The 20,940-nt window shown below is 43.5% G+C and overlaps 1 long non-coding RNA gene across 1 annotated transcript in view; it reads right to left on the bottom strand.

Annotated features, from left to right (window-relative positions):
• Positions 1–20,940, bottom strand: part of LOC308065974 — a 46,639-nt gene extending 25,699 nt beyond the window's left edge. The window contains exon 1 of the long non-coding RNA XR_013928989.1: positions 1–20,940. This exon is cut by the window's left edge and continues 13,513 nt beyond it. This is a non-coding gene — a long non-coding RNA (uncharacterized lncRNA).

The following is a 20,940-nucleotide window of genomic DNA, read 5'->3' as shown; positions in this document are numbered from 1 at the left end:
TCCCTTTTCCAGACCTCTGGGAGACAAGACACCAACTTGGTCATCTATTTTTTGCTGCATTCAGTGTTGATTTCTGAACTCTTGCTGATTACATCGACTAAATGATTATAGCTTTAAAGTGGCCTATTCCAAATTGCAACAAGGCATCTAAGAGCTGGTTACTGTACCCTAGACCACAGGATACTTGCAGTAGGCAATTTTTCTTCTGTGATTTTGGAGCTTCTGGTAGTTCAGGCAGATGCCTGACTGAATGAGGTCATGGGTGACTGAGCGGCAGCCATGACATATATTTATAAAAGCAGTGCCAAGAGGCCAGCAAAGATCAGGAAGGATGGTTATAATGGTATCACCAACTGTTGGCTTGACTTTCTGTGTGAGGGATGCCAGCCAGTCATATCAGTGTACGAGCTATTCCTGATACTTGTGCTATAAGACATAAATTGGTTCTGATGAGTACCAAACAGACACTGAAATTAGACCTTCCAGGGAAGAGCTTCAGACTGCCAAGCTTCTCACTCAGCACCTATGCCGACCCTCTGAGCTCTGCAGATACCTGCTGCAGACCAAGCACTCCTCCGAGGTGTTCAGCACATCTACCTCTCCTTCAGCTTCAGAGACACAGCATGGGGAGAGCAAGTGGTCACATCAGATGCGTGAGGCTGAGCAGTGTGACACATCCTGTGTGACTGTGGAAAAAAATATGTCCCAAATAAGTGAGTGTGAGGGTGGTGCCACCCTGAGTGGGCCACGGAGACCAAGTGCTTCAGTAGCCCATATCATGGAGAAGTCATTCACTGTTTGATACGCTGCTAAAAGATCATGGCAAGCACAGCCCTGGCCCTGGCCCAGCAGCAGAGTGGAGAAGCCCTTCAAATCCCAGGATAAGGAGAGCACATTTACAGAAAATTATGAGCTCTACCGCTTCTGAGACAGGTTAGCTTCAGATCTGTTTTGAGAAAGTTTCCTTTACCTGCAGGAGACTTGTAATACCAGGTGTAAGACCCTCTCCCTGCTTTATCAGGGAGGTAGACAAGATGTCAGCTGATCAAGAGAGACACAGTTGCGCTGCCTCACTTTGCTGTGGATGTAAAGCAATGCAGTATAGGTCGTGTCTGTGAGATGCAGAGGGGGAGCAGGCGCTCACCTGCACTGGCTCCTGGCCTGGAAATGGGTCAAGCACCATCAGAGCAGTGAGTCAGCCGGGATCAGACAGCGAGGAGCAGAGGAGGCTCTTCTCCCTCGTGCTTTCACAAGCCCAAGGATCAGGCTTGGCTTGGGGGAAAGTTGCCTGAGGAAAAATAACAGGAGAGAGGAGATGGGGCAGAGAGGAGAGGAGGTGAACTTGTCTAGGGATGAGGGAGGACCCTAACATGTAAGAGGTCATGGAAAGGAAAGGAGAAAGTAGGAAAAGTCTGGGCACGGGTGGTCCTGGGGAGGTCAGTCAGGGAGCAGGAGCATTTAAGAGCACAAAACAATTTTTTTTTCTAGTACAGTCAAATAAAGATAAGTACATTTTCTACAATGGATTTTACATTAAGCAAGGTATATCTAAACCACATTGAGCACATTGCCTCAGCTGAGCAAACTGCTCTGATACTCCACTGAAGGTTTAACATCTTTCTAGCGTTTGGTTTTGTCACCTATGTCTCCCCACCAGCAGTCCCTCAGTGTATTCAGTTCTCACCCTCTGGGCAGGCAGCAGAGGCATTTACCTGAGAGCATGGCCACCAAGAGCCATTGGGGTCTTTCAGATGGGCTGTGCAAAGATGTACTGCATTTTCAGCTGCTGATGCTCCTTGGATGCAACTGCCTATGAAATAAGATAAAGGTGTATATGTACACACCCGACAGCGCACATCAAGGATATGCAGTGTCCTACAAAACCCTTCCCAGAGGAGGAGGACAGCGCTTCAAACCATTCACGATCATATCATAAAATGGTTTGTTAATCACCAGCGTAGTTGGGATTATGAAGCAGTTAACCAGATAAAGTTATTTAAGACCAGTAAGCTGGACTTGGCATCCTTCTCCCATTTTTAACAGAGGTTCGCAGAGCTCTGTGCTTACAGCAAAGCTCTAACAGAGGCAAAACACCCAGATGTTCCTGAAGAGAGGGGGAAACTTCTCGTGGTCACCAATGCGAGGTCAGATCCTGGTACATTGCAGCCTCTTTCACACTTCCCCGTGTTCTTTTTGAAATACCGATACCACTATGTTCCTAGAAAATATCAAAAGATCAACACAAACATGCTGCAAAACAACACTTCTTGTTCCCACACAGTTCTTACCCCAGGGCTACAGGTCATTTAATGGGAGAATCGGTTATTTCAAAATGAACTGTTCATTATGGTATTTTCATTGACAGTTCAGTGAAACTGTCAGCTCTTCTCTTTCTAATTGCTTTTGATCAATAAAAGAAGAACATGCACCCTTAAAAGAAAATTGTTTTGACGCAGCTGGAACGGCTCCCTGTTTAAAGACACTGACATGTAAAAGAGCAAGAAAAAGACAATGATGAGAAGAGAATGAAGGGGGGGCAGGGGGGTGGTATTTAACACATTTTCCCAAGCAATCACTTCTTACTTCAGTATTTCTGCAGACAATGCAGTTACTCTAGGAGAAATCTTTCCATGTCCTTCAGCAACCTCTGCCGGAAAAATAATTTATTTGGATCCACTCTTGCTAGCACTCAAGAAAAAAACAAATTCTTGAGTATTTAGAGGGGAGCAAGTTGTTAGCTTGTGTTGCATGAGTCAGGTTTCTCACTAGTGCCATACAATCAAGCTACAGAGATTAACTTGGATATACAGTACAGTAAAACCTGCCATGGAATACCCATAATTGAATTTAGGCTACAACTCTAGTCATAACATAAGCAGCAGCCATGTAATCCCAAACCCTAGCGGAAAGTGTGATATGTCAGCACTTGGATTTTAACAGATTTCTGTAAAGCACTTTGCATTAAAAAAAAAACTTGGTCCCTCATTCCTTGTCCTTGTAAATTCATTAAGCTGTTGTATGTCACACGGAAAACCAACCAACGCCACGGTCCTTTAAAAATTAAATAGAAATTTGTGTTCATTTTCAGCCCACTTCTTTTTCCCAAATCCTGAAATATGGCAAAGAGAAAATTAATGAATCTCAGATTTTGGGATCAGAATAAAAGGCCTCGTACATTCAGAAAAAGCACAGGAAAGCCCCCAGACACTGGACAGCCATCAGCTCACACCTTCATCAGAGCCTGTGGTGGGCAGGGCTCTGTTCCCCTGCAGTATCTCCCCTCCCATGAAGCAGGATGGGGATTTGAGTTTGGGTCTTGCCCCTCCTTCCTGGCTGCAGAATTTGCTGCCTGATCTTTGGCAGCCCTTCCTTCCTACCCTCCCGGTGCCGTAGACCCACCGCTCACAGCAGTGCTCTGCAGGTCCTGCATCCCAGCCACCAGCCCTGCCCTCCCTCCTGGCTCAAGGCACCAGCTGCCTTTCTGGAGCCAGGAGCATCAGGCTTTACCTGGGGCAAAGCCCCTGCCAGAGAGCTGGAGGGAGATTTCCAGAAGGGTGATGCTGATGAGAGTCACCATTCAGCCCCTAGCTAAAAAAGTTAAATCTGATGTATAAGCTCAGGAAAAATAAAGTAGCAAGACCAATTGCTGAGCACATCTGGTTCAGGCGACAGCGTGCTCTCTGGGAAGGACATGGCTGTGCACCAAGCGAGCTACTCAACCTTATACCCCTTTCTTCTAACAAGGGTCTTGATTGCTGGACATTTGAGATCAGAATTGTGCAGAGGAATGAAGCTGGGTTGATTACCATTGATAATATACAGCTGTGGGCTGGGTTCAGGGGCGGTGGGTTGGCTGATGTAGATAAGGTGCAGGTGTGGCTGGTTAAGTGGTTGAGAGCCAATGAAGAGAGCAGCAGCTGAGGAAGAAGCAAGAGAAGAGAGAACACATGCCCTGGGTGAGGTGAGACGAAATGAGGAGAAGGCAGCAGAGGGACTAGTATGAAGAGTATGCTGGTATGAGATGGTAAAAGACCTTGTTGCAGCTTGATAGTTTGGAGAGTGCTGCAACAGAATTGGTTTTGTTTGTTTTTTAAAAAAAAAAAAAAACAAACAAACTAACTTTGTATGTAGTGCACATTATCTGCTAGCCAAAATGGTCACCCTTGGGATTTCAGCAGAATATGTGAATGCTTAGCTCTTCCAGGAACTGAATTGCTCAGATTTGCACACCTAATTATGGATTTAAAAGCTTAACTTCTGATATGCCAGTTTGACAAATGCAGCCACCTCCTTCCTGGTTATACATAGCAGCTGTGAAAAAAATAAAAGTGGCAAGAGAATGTCCCTTAGTCTGAAAGAGCTTGTTTTGACAGCCAGAACAGCATCTCCTGGGAGCACATGGAAGATACCTGTGTTTAGCTGCAAGGAATGAATGGACTGGACGTGAGACGGAGAGGATGGGAAGATACCTTCATTTGTCATGTCAAATGCAACCTTCCTGTGAAATTCCAGTGCCAATTTAACCCGCTATTTCAAATAGCTGGTACTGAAGCACACCAAAGCCTTTGAAGTTGAACTGCAGATTCCAGAACAGCCAAAGGAAAGCAAGAGCATGCCACACCTCCCTGATGGCTTCTGTCAACCAGATCTACCCATTTTTCCAATACAAGTCTTCCTTCTGGAGAAACAGTGTGATTTAGCAAATCAGCTGGGCTTTGCATGATGATACTTTCCTCATGGCTTTGAAGAAGGCAAGATGAAGACCCAGGGGTTACATTGTACTTTCGTAGTGCTGCCTTTGCCCAGCCTGTAAATGATGAAGCCAGGGGAAGTTTAGATTGGGTATTAGGAAAAACTTCTTCACCAAAAGGGCTGTCGGGTATTGGCACAGGCTGCCCAGGGACGTGGCGGAGTCACCATCCCTGGAGGTATTTAAAAGACGTGTAGATGTGGCACTTAAGGACGTGGTTTAGTGGTGGACCTGGTAGTGCTACATTAACGGTTGGACTTGATGATCTTAAAGGTCTTCTCCAACCTAATGATTCTATGATTCTGTAAGTGTAAGACCTGCAGGAACCTGCAGAGCCCACATGCTGTATCTAATCCTGCAGCAATAGCAACCTTTTTGGTTTCTGATGATTTTTTTTCCTCCTTGCTGTATAACTCCCCGAGAAATATTGCATTCAGACTTCTTCTAATTTTGCCTTTTTTTCTATTTATCAGACATTGGCTGTTTCCACTCCTGCCTCCCTAATGTAGCTTGAAATTAATGCAGCCTTTTAATTTATGTATCAGCCTCCTCAATGATATATGCACAGTTTGAGGAGAGAAATAATTAACAGGCTGTTGTGGAAGAGCACAACAGGCTGGTGTCATCACATCCCAGGCAAACTCCAGCTTTGTCTGGAATTTGTGGCATATGAGATTTTTATTTTTAAGATGTTTGATCTGAATGTTCTTTCTCTAGACAACATAATAATTTAAATCAGATTAGGACACAGGCAGTTTCCTGCTGTTCCAAAGCAATGCATGCAGTGCCTTATGCAGCATCAGAGATCGCAGGAAAAAAAAGGACTAAGAGGACATGTTCCTGATGCCTGCTGGACAGGGAAGTTCCTTATTCACTGATTTTTGAGGCTGAATAAGGAATAGGAATGTTTTGACCAAAACTTGAATTAAAAGCATTCTGGGCAAACATATCTAAAACTAAGTAATAAAGATACAAAGTTCAGGAGAAAAACTTAAGTGTCCTTTGCAGTGACAGCATTCTTGGATCTGTAATGTTATCAAACTGTGGATAACTCACTTCTTGCCAGAAAAAATGGTAAAGCTTGCACTGCTGTTTGAGAGAAGAGCTTCGTCTGTGATCCACCAGGGCCAGCCATGGCTGTGGATTTCAGACCATGAGGATCGAAAATGAAGAGAAAACCAAGAGACATTTTACCTGGGGGCTCTGACCTGAGGCACCTGCTAAGCAATAATAAGAGAAAAAGGTTTAAAAGTTTCCAGTGTATTTCTGATGACTTTCTGTGGGGTATCTTGCTGTGGTCCCTGGATATTTAGGTAGAAAAAGTAGTGCTAATAAAATGAATATGCTTTTAATTTAAAAAAAAATATCCTACCTCACCTCATCAATTACCCTGTGGGCGCTGTGATTGAGATTAACTCTGGCTGGAAAATGGCATTTCCTTGCTATGGAACTTCAGAGTTGCTGTCATCTCTGAGTCTTTCTGCCAACAAAGAGAAGGTAGGTAGAAGCCCACAGCAGGTACCAGAGAACAAGGAGAAGAGCAAAAAAATCCCAAACTTTCAAACAAAATATATAGAGCCTATTTTTTACACAAAGTAGAATCCCATCCAGAGATGCTATGTATCTTTGCTTTATAGAAGGGTTTTTAACATGCTTCTGGACACCACTGGGGTTTAGCCTTTTGATTTGTCATTTTTATTCATAGCTAAATTCAGTTTCCATTAAAGAATATTTGTTGAATCTTCTCAATTTGTTCAATGTACAAACAGCATATATAACAGGAATAAAGGCAGGAAATAAAAAAAACAATTACTTATGAAAATGAGACATTTTAATGACGTATAATGGCACATGGTATTATTTAGATAAGGCTGCACTTCTTGTTTAACATTGTTCTGAACTGATTTTTTCTCCTGAAGTAAGTTTTACATTACAGACCAGGTACCAAAAGACTATAAATAATGACTATTCTGAGCATTTTCAGTGTATGCTGTGGCCAGTGGGATATTGCACAACCTTGTGGTCTGAAGACCTTTGTAAGTATTTAAGTTGGTGAAGTGGGATGGCACTTGTCTTACCTAGGTATAGGCTAGATAAGTCTAATCTAAACATATAGGCTTCCTTCTCTGGCAAAGGGGAAAGAGAGCATCTCCAAGTGGCAGATCATTTCCTTAAGTGTTCAAGATCTGCAGGTTAAATAGCCTTCTGGGGGTGCCTCTCTCCCTGCTCTGAGCGTGGAGCAGGAACTAGAAAAATACTTTTGGCAACTGTACTTACCATTAGAAGTACATAAATAGAGAAATGAGCTCATGCTTTAGTAACCTGATGAAATTAAAGCCGAGCCTTTAATTTATTACCTTTGGCATGAGCTGTTGCACTAATTACTAGGAAAAACAGGTGCCAGGTTTCAGGAAAAAAAACAACCAAACATGGAAATAGTAGAACATGCAGCACTTCAAACATGACAGTTCCAGGTAATCAGTTTTATATACAATGGTAAATCAGAAACCAATTTACAAAGAAAGAGAGGAAAAAAATTGATCTCTGTAGTCTGTACAATTTCATTCTGATAAGAAGCCACGTTACAACGGTAGTTGGCTCGGTTCTACTCTGAAAAGTACATAAAAACATCTCAGAGGGAAATCTCATTACACTATGACAACAATAAAAACACGTTTTAGTTGGCCAGCAGAGCAGTTCTAGAGAAATATTTACGAAGGTACTGAGCAGAAAAAAGTGGATGGATTTTGCTTACTTTTACACAAAAAACTCACCGGGTAAGTTGAGTCGGAAATCCAGGGAGCCTCAGCTCTGCAGAGCTCCCCACTTAGCGGGAGGCAGGAGCTGTGCTGTGTGCTCTCCCACATATTCAGCAGTCATCCAGAAAAAAAAAAAAAAAAAAAAAAGATTGGAGGTGGGCTGTGCTAAATGGCACTGGGAGGCACTGAAAGCCACACAACCTAGGGGACACATAGTAAAATGCCCAAGACGAAAAACAAGGGTTGAGGGACCTCTGATCTAACCCGTTCTTCTAATGTCGCCGAAGTAAGCACTCCTCAGGCCTGGAGCAAGACTTAGTCCCTCCCTATGACTGCAAAGATCAGAATGACTTCTCCTGTAAATATCAAGAAGAAATAGCCGCTGCTTACCAGTCACAGAAACACGAGCGCTGTGTCCCTACCCCGCAGCATTGCCTGGGCAGATCGGTGGTGTGCCTACAGCCCCTCGCAGCAAAACCCCTTTGCTTCTTGAGAGGCGAGTGTTACAATTCGCCCATATCTCAATCAGAAATCTCTCTGCTGTGTTTTATGTCTTTTCACTTACAAGGCAGAGCAAAAAATATCTGCAGCACAGTCAACTCAAGCTAGCTAATAAACAAATGCACAATTACATATTTGAAGAGGAGATGGCGAACGTTAATATTATTCTGACTGTAAAACCACCCTACTGTTTACTGAAATCAGTATTCATCACCAAAAAAAGCAGTATTTCAATGTGATATTTTGTAAAATTTTAATACTGTGATTACTGCAAAGGTTGTATAATTGGATGAGTTAGGATATGCAGAGTTTTTGAAATACACTGGGTTTGTTCTTTTCAGTAAGATTGCTAACAATTTCTTTTAAGTCATTCATTTTACATTAACACATTCATTTTACAAAATCCCCTCTTATGCTAGTACTGGAAGGAAATTCAGTTGGGCCAATTTACTTGCTCTGTACTGTTTGTTATTGCAGATGCTTCCACCATGCCTCTGCATTCATCTCCTCTCTAGCTGAAAAAAAATCTATTTTTTGTCTGTTGTATTTCCCAGAGATGTTTTCCTGCTCTCGTTATGTTTTATTGCCCAGTTCAGAGCACTCTCTGCTCTGCTAAACAACAGGCAAACAGAACAGGAGCCATGCTACTGGTAAGGTGGACAGCAAATTTCTCGAAAGGAAAAAAAATAATCCCATGTAGTTTTTTTTCCACTCTGTCCCTTACACAATCTGGCACTTGGGTTGTTATTTTTAAATCACTAAGTACATTGGCTAGAGGTTTCTGTGATCTGTCAATGGTCAGATCTTGCTTTTTCCCTCCATCCCACCTGCAAATCAATCCAGAGTCCCTCGGGGTAAATCTGTTGTTCAAATCATTCTTGTCAGCAGCTCATAAAGGCCTTGGCCAGTTCACCAGCACAAGAACTGATCCCAGGCCTCATCACCTCGGTGGGTACACAGCTGCCTGGTACCATGCCAGGCTGGGTCCCGACCCCCGGCAAGGGCCAGGCCACCCCACAGCACAAAGCCACCATGAATTTTGCCTCTCAGCAGGAGGCATGCTCAAGGCTCACTCTCATTCATCGTCCAGGAGGGACAGAAGTACTTTTTCTTCCACTTTGTGCTCTGACCTGAGCGGATTGTGCTCCTCTTTGCACACACCAGAACACAAGACCATTAGTTAATTGCTCTTCCCAATCTCCCTGCTCTAAGGGGAAATAGCTACTGCCAATGAATAATAAATTTTACATTTGCATATTTTCTTTTTTTCTTTCCTAATTCAAAGATTTGATGTTGTTTGCAAACTATGGATGTAATTATTTATTTCCATTCCTTTTTAAGGTTTTTAGTATGTCGAGCAAATAACTCCATGGTTCACTTACAGAAGGTGGAATTGAGGGTCCACTGAACAGTGGATCCAATTATTTTCTTTCCCTCTTGATTAGGAGAAAAGGGTTTGCTTTGCCTACTGTCTGCCTCCTTTATTTGAGCCAAGGTACTCACAAGACATTGAAGGCATTAGAGATACTCTGTTTGTTGGAGACCCTTCCCTCGGAGCTCATGGAAAGGATGCAGAGACAGGTCCTGAGGAGCTCTTCTCCTTGGGAGACCTGAGAGGTGGCAGCCACCAAGGGGCAGAGATTGGACTTACTTCAAGCCTCGAAGCATTGACTTTGGGTGACACAGCCTCAGAGAGGAGAAGCAGCATCCTCATGGGCAAAGCAAATCCTGCCTGGCTGGCTGAGTGCAAAATCTGATGGAAACAATGCCCTGATCAATATTAAAAAAAAAAAAAAAACAAAAAACAAAACCAAAACTGAATACCACTGAGGCAAAGCTCAACTAAATAACATAAAGGCTTGTCCTCAAGTAACTACGTAGAATAAGAAAAATTGTCTTCACTGGGGGTTTTAGGTTACAGGACCTATTTCAGCTCTTTTATAAGACTGTTAGATACTCCCACCCCACAGGAGACAACTCCCCTTCCTTGGAAAACTTACAACTTTTCTTCTCTCTTAAAAAGCTTCTAAAAAAAATAATATCTAAGAGTAATTAATTTTCTAGTTTATCTGCAGAGAGCTTGAGTAAAGATAATTGTGGTTTACAGCACTTGAGAGAATCCAGAAAGCAGTTCAATGTCAACTTTTATGTTGAGGGGACCCAACCTTGCAGATTAAATACTAATAAACATACTCAAGATGCATAACTCCTGGTAAACACTAAAGTTCATCATATTGTAAGTGTAATTTCGATGCTGACTACTTTGTCACTAATTCAAAACAACACCTGTCATTGTGTTTGAAGTAGGCAAACTGCTGAACCAACAGTGCTGGAAGCTGTACTTCTTTATTCAGAGATGCCTTACGGAGACACAAGTGCAGCATCAGCTCCTGTAAACAGGCTCATCTCCGCATTTCCATGTCTATCTGGAAAGGCTGTGGCTTTCAGAGCATGAAAAAATCCCTCCTTCGTTCATCCCTGGTCTCTCCACCAAAATAGAGAGCAACAGCGTGCTGCTGCAATACCAGCTTTTGCAAGGGGTTCCCTTGACTGGTGGTTGAATAACACGCAGAACAACATCCATGACCCTGCACCCCATGCCTGTAAAAGCTATGGGAGAAAACTTAGCAGGGCAGCAACCTTTGCCCCTAACCCATCCATGGGGAAGGTCCATTTGCTGTCCTTTCATGCTCTGTCTCTCCAAAATCCTGCTGTTGGACATCGCCGTATCACCTGACACCTTCCTTACTGAGGTAACTCATTGCGCTATTCCTGTTTATAATGTATCAGACACAGTCTGCCTTTCATATTCTTGTAAGAGGCCAATGAGAAGAAAACCTAAAAGTTAATGGTTAACTTGCTTGACTAAGAAAGTCATGCCAAAAGACACGTACCAAGGACCAGTGGGATACAGCACCGGCTTCCACCACCTTTTCATGCACACCACGTCAGCCCTGAGTTTGCCACGCTTCTCACTGACAAAGCATGTCCTCACCACGGCCCTGGAAGGAGAGCAGGGTGGCCTGGTGAGGTGGGCACAGGAGGGGTCCCCATCTCACCCTGAGCACCCCCCAGGCAGGGCTGGCAGAGCGACCTCGGCTGCCAGCCAGGAGCAGCTTTCACCACATACACCAGCAAAGCGCTCCAGAGTTTTCATCGCTCGCATGATCAACACTAATTTACTGCTTAATTACATCTCAGTAAGAAGCAGTCTTTCTCCTAACAGAAAATATTAGTGATATGAGATGTGGCCAGTGCTGGCAGGGGCGCAGGCAGGGTAGCAGAAAACTACAAGTAAGATGTTATCAGAGCAGACTGTTTTCCCCTCTTCTATTTTAAGTAATCAATTGTTATTTAATTAAAGTTTAGCAATCGCAATACATGTTTAAATACAATGCAAAAATTTTAGATTAATTAAAATCCACTTGATTAAAAACATTTGAAGGCTGATAATTTTGCAACTGATTTTATGTTTCATAATTCCTATTCTCCAATGTTGCTCGCAAAAATCAATTGCCACTTAATTAACCTATATCATTGTCCCATTCAACCAAAACTAAAAGAACTTTGGACAGTTAATTCCATCTGTTAAGAACTCTGTTAAACAGAATAACCAAAGCCTCAACTATATTTTCATAACAGATTTTCTTAAGGACAGTTTCTGTCCCCAACTTCTTGTAAAATGAGAATGAGTTGGAAGAAGTCAGATTTATCCTGAGGGACATAGGAGGGCACCACTGTCTCAAGAAACTGCTCCAGGGTAGTGTGAAGAGATACTGGTCACCTGTGCTGGCCTTCACACAGCCAGGGTCTCTCCAGAGGTGAACAATGCCCCTGAACCACAGCTGCAGGAAGTTAGTTCCCAATGGGCCATCTTACGCTGCGCACTGAGGAGCAAAACCAAGCAACTCCAGCCACCGGATTCCATCTTTAAAACTGAAAAAGGAAAAAAAAAAATCTGATTTCCCACAGGAGAGAAGGAATAAGAAGTCACGACTGCAAGGGCATGGCAGCTAATAGTTGTCTCACTTATGGGACTTTGGAATAGCAACACAAGCAGGCAAACGTGATGCCAGCTATGGATAACGAAAGATGCAGCACCTCAAGCATAATCCCAGCTCACCAGAACCGGCAGCCATCTGACCTCGTACTTACATCTGTCTGCTAAGGCAGCTGGTGGACGATCTGAGGTGGTTGCGGGGGTGATGACTGAGCTGCTGTGCTGCAGACCACCTGCACAGACACCTCGCGCCTTTCCCTTTGCCAGCAGCCAGGATGCAGTCCCGCCAGGCACATCTGAAGTTGAGGATGCACGGACCCTCTGCCCATCCAGCCAGAACCTGCCCCCCAGTCACACACGAAAGACACTAGGAGTACTGAGGACAGTGTATCAAGCAATAAGCCTAATGACAGGTATATGCGGGACAACATCTTCAAAAAGCACTATAGGATTGAAAGTCTCTCCCAACAAAACGCTGGCTGTCAGCCTCAGGCAATCAGCATTACAACTGAAACATGTTGATAAATATGTCATATTTTTGTAGCTCATAGAAAACTTGGGAGCATTAGGGAGTCCTCAGGACACTTTCCCTGAAATGCAGCCCGCAAAAATATTCTCATTTTCTTCAACACACTGGAGGAAAAGATCAAAGATTTATTGGTACTCAGGCACCACATGTAAGGCCAAGGGGAATGCATAGACAATGTGTTATTGCAGGGCTCAGAGGCATTTTTCCCAGAGACATTGACCAATATTGAACATGGGACACTGACCTAGGTATGGACCAAGGGTTATCCTGGAAGGCAGTTCCTGTATTCATAAAACAGTGACAACAATCCATTAGTGAGAATCCCTCACAGATGTTTGTTAATCATTTTGTGACACACAAAGCCAAGAGAGAACAAAGACCAGGGAAGTGCTTCCCCAGCAGCAGTTTATGGCCCTATATAACCCCGCCTAAGCACCTGCAGGCAGAAAGACAACCACTTTGCTCTGATTACAGCCAGAACCTCCAGGCAATGAGTCTTCAGAGCTGCTGTGAGCTTAAATGTAGCCCACCTTCCCCAGCTTTCAAAGGTGCTGGAAGCTGGGGTGTTCTTTCTTGGTGTCACTTTATGCCTAGGAGAAAATGACACCTCCTTTCAGAGTGGACTTGGCACATCCCTCATGCCCAGAAATCCACTAAAATAAGGAAGTTTTGGAACCACTTGTGTCCCTCACTGCAGGATGGCAGCTGGAAAGGTGAGCTTACAACATATTTTCTAACCTTCTCTGACTTTGGTTGATTAACAGAAGAATTGTGCTAGTGATGCTGAGCATCGCATGGAGGCTTTATGCTTTCACGGCCAGTGATGTCTGGAGCAGCACAGGATGTGTGCCTGGAGAAGGCAGAGAGAAGAACTTCAAGCTTGGCATGCCACACTGCATGAAAGTCCTGTGACACTTTCAGCCACCACCAGATTTTGATAGAGACCCAAGTCTTTGAATTTGGGGATGATCTGGTCCTGCTGTCTGCAAGATGATAAAGTCAAATGGTGAGTTGCTTCCTCTCTTGGCAGAACAACATCCAAAGTACAGGTGGAAGTCCCTGAGTAGGAGGTGCAAAAGCCTGAGATTCAGCCTTGGCTCTGTCTGACGGCTGGTCGTACAACATGCAGAGACAAGAGCACTGCAAGGACCTCTGCTGAAGTGTACTGAATTAAGATAATTAATGGGACTAAAAGAGCAACTGTAAATATGAAAATGAAAATCACTACTCTGATCTGCCAATTAACTGGAAGATAACTCCAAAAGGGCACTTCATTCATAAAGCTACTGAGCCTAGCACCTTGGACACTACAGGTCAGCCTGTCAAGAAGTCATGCAACCAGCTTTAAGAGAAAGCTATTTTAAAATTGAAGGGGCTATTCTCTTTATTTGTTTCCTGGGTTTAGAAAGCGAGGTTTATCTTCAAAGGAAGAATTAAAAACTTCTAATAAATGTTCCCTTTTGTCTATAAATTCAGTCATGGCGCAAGGAAAGGCACTACAGGCAACTTAAGCCAGTGCAAGACCATGTTTTGGCTGAAAGGCATGAGCTGGTCCCTAGCTACATGTTCCCACAGCCACTTCTGGGTCAGGGCTGGGGATGCTGTGCCACGTGGTGTGTCAGATCAGCTCACGGCTCTGACCAGGCGTTAACCTCGGCTTATTCATTTGCTGTATAAGGTTTCAGTGTGCTCCTCAACCTGAACCCAGTGCATCGCACAGTGGCACAGTAGTGCAGCAACCGACACCAACACAGGGAGGAGAGGGGAGCACCAGGGTGGAAGGGGCAGCCCCGGCCCTCCCAGGGCAGCAGCACGCTCTTAAGCACCTCTGCTTAAGCTTGTCAAGGTAGGCTCAGGCAATGCTGGGAAAGATGGTTATACTGAGACTTGGGATGTAAAGGAAAGCCCATACCAATCTCCACACTGAACCAAGCAACCTACCAAATGCGACCCCGTTTCTTTTACAACAAAAACTCAATGTTACATGAGCTGGAAACACAAAATAAATGCCAGAGGAAGGTTCACTAAGGACATGCACCACACAAGTGTGGTTGGCTGGGAGTTAAAATGCATTGGTTGCCAGCGACTTTACTGTCTCTGTATACATATTTTTCATGCTTTTGTGTATAAAGTGTGTGAGGGTACCTGGAGGCAATATTTTAAGTGGAGGGCACAAGGCATGTTCAAAAGCCAGACCTAAAAATAGGATTTAGTTGTGTTTTTCAACTTATTTCATCATCTCTGCATCACAGGCTGAGATTGGTATAGGTTTGGATTAACTGACCTAAACCTTTTCTTCAGTGAAGTTCTGTATTTTAAGGGCACGTTCAAGAAGAACCATCATTAGCCAAGGTTTAGGTAATACATATGATCTAATTATTTATTGAGCTGAAATATGCCTTAAATAACAGTGATTGTGACATTCTTTCCAAGTCTTGTTTTCTCTCACTCTCAGAATGAGTATAAACACATACCTGTCTGTCTCATCTCTCAAGGAAGGTACAACTTAATATTTCTCATGCAATTTTACCTTTTGGAAAATGTCTATATCACTATTTATATTACTATTTCTCGTCTGATTCTGCCTTATTATTTCAGAGTTATCAAACTCTGCCTGGGCGCCTGTTCGGTAGTCTCCCTTTTCAAGGGTATACAGATGATTACAAGTTTATTTTCACAAAATATATGGAGTGGTTATCTCTGCTAAATACCAAAACAGTATTCAATCAGAATTAAGCTTATGAAAGAGATGTTAAGCCAATGTCAAAGATCTTTTAGGAAGACAGAACTTCTACGCAATAACAACATGGTTGGATTAACTTTACAACAAAAGGAAATTAGACTGGATTTCTACAGAGTCAGTTTTGTTATTCTAGCTAACAATATGATTAACATTGAATGAATAGTAAAGGCCTCATTCACGCTTCGCTTAGCCCAAATTAATGTGACTGATTACCCGGCCTCTCTGTTCTGGCAGAAATTCCTGTGCCTCCTAGGCACATAGTTTATCCAGAGTTTCACTTTTAAGGGGATTGACCCCAGTCAGAAGGAAACAGTAGCTGAAGCCTTTGAAGCATTTGCACTTCATTGCCCTTTCCTCTGGACAGCCAGTTCCAACTTATGTTTAAGGGGGTAGAAGTCTATGGCCCCAGCTACTGTAGAAGATCCAGCTGGGCTCCCTCATGGACACACAGGTGTTTGACACATGATTACAGTAAATTCAGGAATTGTCCTTTCCTCAGGGTGGTTCCTTTTTTTCTTAAATTATTCCCATGCTCCACATTGCCAATTATCAGACCATCCTGGATGGAGGCTAGTAGTAGGCTTGGGATTAGTGGCTCACCCTCCTTGGGGAGCATCCCTGACTCCCCACGGAGCTGTGAATTAAGCTTCTGATGAACAACCCCTTTCTGCCAAGCACCTGAGGAACCTGAGAAGACCATATGGGCTGTGAAAATGACAATATGCACATCAAGCACTGTTTGTGTTTGCTGTGAGAAAACAAGTCGGCACAGACTGACTTAAATGCCAGCATGATGAAGGCTGCAGAAAAAAATGTAAGCTGTAGATTTATCCTAAGAGGCAGGAAAACAGCCAGCAGCAGGTAGCTCCTGTCCATCCTGCTCCCCCTGCCCCATCGCATCAGTAATGCTTTCTCACTGGAGCAACCTACTGCCAAAACGTCATCAACATGAAGAGCTTTGACTTTTCCTTCTCCTCATCCTTACCTAGGTGCAATACAGATGAAAACTAGACACAGTGGAAATAGTCCACGTGCACATGCAGAAGCAGGCAGACAGCTTTCCACAGTGCTTACCTCTAGAGTAGGCAGGTGTCTTTCCACATAACCAAGACAAGCGTCTTTCCACTGCTTACGGCAACTGGTTGTGGTGCTACAGAAAAAAAACAACCCTTTGCCACCAGTCCACCTCACCAGGAGTTAACATACTCCTTACATTATCCCTCTAAACACCTTCCACGGTCAGCCAGAGGAGCCCACCTCTCATAAGTCCACAGGAGGTGCCTGCAAGGCTGAGCACCTTCTGTGGTTTCAAGATCTGGTAATGCTCGAGTCCAACACCCACCCTCCACCAAGAAAATCTTCAGCTGCATTTCTGGAACCAGACTTACTGGTAAACTGAGTCCTGGCTTCATCCTTATACATTCATGGCTGACCCGAAGGGAAGTCACTAAGGATGTAGTTACGCTGCATTGCCAGGGTGCACACCTTGGAAATAGCACTGACCAGTGGGGATCCTATCCACCACCCTTCAACATCTGTCTTTTCAACCACCAGAAAAATGACCATACTGTCTTAAACGGCACTAATTCTCCAGCTGGATCAAATGCAAGTCAGCCCCCGGCTCCGCTCCACCAAGCACTTTGTGCTTACGCATTTGAACGAAAGCCTGTGTGTAAATACTGGGAAGGGCAGCAGCGCTGTGTGAGGGGCAAAGCGAGGGAGGCAGCTGATCCCAGCACAGCCTGGAGGGCACAAAACAGGAGTAAATGAATTGAGTCAAACCAGCTGCGGCTTACTTGACTTCTGCTACTGCCCTGCAAGGTACCAGAAGGGGGTTACTGGAGATAGTGCTTGGGAGCCAGAGGAAGCCAGGGACTCGTGGGAGGAGGAGGAGGACTGAAGAAGGCTCTGGTGGTCCGTGGGTAGCACAGGAAGACAGCAGGCTGCGCAGATATTCAGACTGAACACAGCTATGGAAGTCCCAACATTGTCATGTTACTTCCATATTTTTTTTAAAGCACACGAAGAAGTTGAATGCCCTGCATAGTACAAGGAGGTTTATTCAAGCTAGAGAATAGGGTATGGATCCTACCATTGGGGAAGTGGAGGCAGCATCTCCATTTTCAGTGGACTTGCCCAGGAAGAGTGCCTGAAAGAAATGGTCAGATATTAGTCATTAGGTAAATTACTTCTAATACAATTCTCAAAACTATATGTTAGGTAAATCTTAACTGCCGTGTTACTTCAGATGGACAAAATCCAAAACCAATCTCGTAGCGAAGCTCAACATAAAACCAATTACCGCTGACTGTGAAACATATGCACATCTTGGAGGTCTTTGATCTTTCAGAATAGGTGACAGAAACTTCTTGCAACACGCTTCATCCTGAAATGATCTGGCTATGGTGTCATGACCCTGAACACTGCCACGTGCTACAGACTATTTGACTCAGAAAAAAGCTTTGTTCCTTCACACCGGTCACTGGTTTGAGCAGTGGAAACCACCATTTTGCTCTGTTTTCACAAACTCATGTCAGACGCACAGAAGGAACTAGTGAATGCCTTCTCTAAATCGCATGCTGTCGTCACTACCAATGGCTCCTGCATGACACTGTTTGAGTCTCCCAAAGGTCATTCTGGCATCTGCAATGCACATGTCAGTGGCAACCAGAACCAAACCAAATCCCCCCCTGAGCCCTACAAGATGAACAAGAAAAGAATGGGAAAGCATCCTAATATTCTTCCAGGCAACATTCTACCAAGGCTTTACTTTTATTACCATCATATAGATCATGTCTGCAAAAGAAAACAAAAAAGAAAGGAAAACCAAAAGATTTCTCCAAGGATATGCATATAATTTTCATAGCAGTGTAAGTCCTTGAGTCATGCAAAGGACAAAGCTGTGATAAAGGTAAAGCAGTATCACCACATTTTCCAGCCCTACCAAGCTCTAAAAATTTCATATCTTGCAACATCTATGTGCATTTTAAAAGGTAAAAATAAAGAATTCTTAGAGAAATAAGCGTTCATACATACATATAATATGTGTTTGACTCTTGGCTGGAAAAGAAAGAGGTTTGTACATTAAATTGGAAAGCGCTATAGCATAGAATATGGTTCCAGAATGAAAACAAAAAAGAAAACTCCATTCCAAGAGATTGTATTGTCATAGTTTGTCCTTAGCTGAAAGGAAATCCCTGATAAATTTTAAAGATTTGTCATTGGGACAGATCTAGGCAATAGTCTGAGCAAGAGACAAGAGAGGTGATCAGATTTTGTTAATTGTTCTGTCATTCATGTTTTTCATGGTAGTTAACTCATCTATAAACTTAACTACTTGTACAAAAGGTTTTGTAGATCTTCATGACTTAATGCTTTTGAAGACTACCTTTTTGTACAAAGAAAGGCATCCTGGAAGTGCCAGTACTGCAGATCATTGTTTTGATGATGGTGATGGTGTTGAAAACCAGAGAGACAGCTATCCAGCTTCCTGAAAAAATACATTGCTTTTATGAGCATTTCTAGAAACAAAATAACAATGGTAGTACGGCACTCCAGCACCAGAAGGGTGGAAATACAAGAACAATGTGTTTTCTTACAGAATAACACTAAAGGTTTTGGCTTTGGGAGAACAAAGAAAGGTCTTAACTCCTGACAAGATAAACATGATGTCAGAATCCAAGACAGGATACATATGGGATTGATTTCACAACAGGACAAGCATCTACAATCATTGACATTGATGAAATACTATGTATACAAATATACATAAAACATCTGCACACTGCATTATATACTATCTTTTTCTAAATCTAGCAAGTTTCCCTGCTCTGTCACGCACATACAGTTTTCCAGGCCGGCTGTTACAAGGACAGAAGCCATTTACCCAAGGTCACTCTGCCAGCAAATCCCTGGGGATGGGAGGGAAGCTGGAGCTCTCAGGGCCTCCTGCCCGGAGCCCTCTGATCTCAGCCGCCTGTCCCCGCTTGGCAGCAGGCAGGTACGGCACGTGGTGGCCCTGTGCCAGACACACCGTGCATCCGTGGCTCCTGGCAGAGAAAGCGTGTAATTCCTGGGGAGGAAAACCTCCTCTGCATGCCAGGGGAACCGAACGAAATTACTCCTGCCAGGACGTAGAGCAGGGATTTCTCACACACGATGGAGAGCTAGATTGCGGGGTCAGAGACTGAACAGCGGACAAGCCAAACCCGACTGGGAGGAGGAGAGGGGACAGACAGACATGGAGAGATCTCTCCCTTGCAAGCAAAACATACTGCTTTTGGCAAAAACATGATTAAGATTTAATTACTAGGTAAGAACAATCTTAGAATCCCCAAAGGAAAATCTTACATTGTTCAAGGCAGGAATAAAACACCAGATTAATTTTTGTCAGTACATATATAATCCAGCCTGAGGCAGAACTAACATTTGACTTAAAATTCCTTGTAGAGCAAATCTTTGTTTTATCCTGACAGGAATCAAATATCCATAACACACTCAGTTGTCATATCAAAACAATAGGATTTCTGTTATAAAAAAAAACATATGGAATAGGTTTTACAGAGCTCAGTTCATAAACCAGAGCAGGCAGCAAACTCAGAAGGGCTGCCAGTGAACCCAGCTTTGCAGCTTCACTCTGAAATGGACAGGGGGACATGGTAAATTCCAAGTGGGAACATTTGGCTGCCATGACCAACAAGCTCTGCTCCCCACAGTCTCTATTTCTCCTCCAGGAAGACACAACGTCATACGTTTTCCATGTTTTCACAGAGGACAGAACAGCAGAGTAAGATAAGTTTGCCAGCTGAACATCTGCTTGGATAACATCACCCAACAATCACTGCATGCTCAGTAAGCCCTGGGGTGCTATCACTGAACTTGGGTCAAGTGCTACCATCAGCTGACTTCAAGCTCAGCACTGCTCTCATCTTCAATATCGAGCTGAATGTCTAGTCAGACATCTGTTGTAACCAACATCCTTGGTTGATTTCCAAGCAGTGCATAGCTGAACACATCAAACATCATAGACAAAGTGTCAGGAAGACAATCCCATCTTCCTTCAAACCTCAGGTCTTTTCCTCAACTTCCAGTCTTCTACTGCAAACCCAGAAAATACTGCCAGCTTGCAGGCTGATTTTGAGAAGTACGGATGTTTTCATACAATACTCATGAACAGCCAAAAGACTAGCAGAAACTTTTGCTGCACTCCATCTTATTATGAATATCAGCCAGCCTGTTGCCGATGCTATGTATTTTCCCAACTTTCCCAACATAAGGGGTAGAGGGCTGGTTTTTAACGCCTTTCTTTCCCTTATTGAGAGAAACTGAAGTCAATGTAAGAGTAGGAAGCTCATCACTTTGGTAAAAACCAGTGTGTGAAGGAACCAAAGAAACTAATATCTGGTTATGGGTTAGGAAACAGATTTCATCAAATTTCCATTATTTAGTTAGCAAAGAGGGTGCCTGGGAATTCTGGAAGTATAGGAAATTAGATCTAGTCAAAATAACTCCTCTGAAAAAAAATGTTTTCTTCAGTAATAACACAATAAACTTTGGTGGTCTTTATGTCGGCAGTAAATGTCTCATGAAGTCTTAAGCCCTTTTTTATTATTACCATGACTCACAAGCAAGCTTCTAGTTCCCCCCCCCCCCCCCCCC

Source organism: Falco punctatus (assembly GCF_963210335.1).
Source record: "Falco punctatus genome assembly, chromosome: 6".
Lineage (NCBI taxonomy): Eukaryota > Metazoa > Chordata > Aves > Falconiformes > Falconidae > Falco > Falco punctatus.
This window is presented reverse-complemented; position numbering and strand designations above follow the sequence as displayed.